The sequence below is a fragment of the Triticum aestivum genome, chromosome 3B (genome assembly GCF_018294505.1).
Source record: "Triticum aestivum cultivar Chinese Spring chromosome 3B, IWGSC CS RefSeq v2.1, whole genome shotgun sequence".
Taxonomy (NCBI): Eukaryota; Viridiplantae; Streptophyta; class Magnoliopsida; order Poales; family Poaceae; genus Triticum; species Triticum aestivum.
Genome location: NC_057801.1, coordinates 658307974 through 658308390, shown reverse-complemented (window position 1 = coordinate 658308390; position 417 = coordinate 658307974).

Genomic DNA, 417 nt, shown 5'->3' with positions numbered 1-417 from the left:
TTCTTTTAATTATCAAAAAACAATCTCTATTTTCTTTTGCTCATGTTTTCTGAAAACCGGCTCAACTGCACTAAGTTTTTTTGCCTTGTAAAAAAATCATGTTTTTTGTGAGTTGGTATAAGTGATTACCAAATAAAACCCCATTAAAATATTTATATCCCCAGAAAATTATCTAGTTAAAATTTCTATTGGTCCTTTATTTATGTATAATAATAATAATCATTTGATTGATTTTTTAGGGTGAATCATTTGTTTAGTTTTTTTTAGGGGTGAATCATTTGTTTAGTGAATCGTATAATCCTTCCGTCCAGCTCAGTTTTAAAAAACAATTTCGTCCAGCTCATAAAACTTCTCTTCTTTGTCCATGTTCAGAATGGGCCATTGGCGCCCATAAGGAGCACAAATAATTCCCAAGCT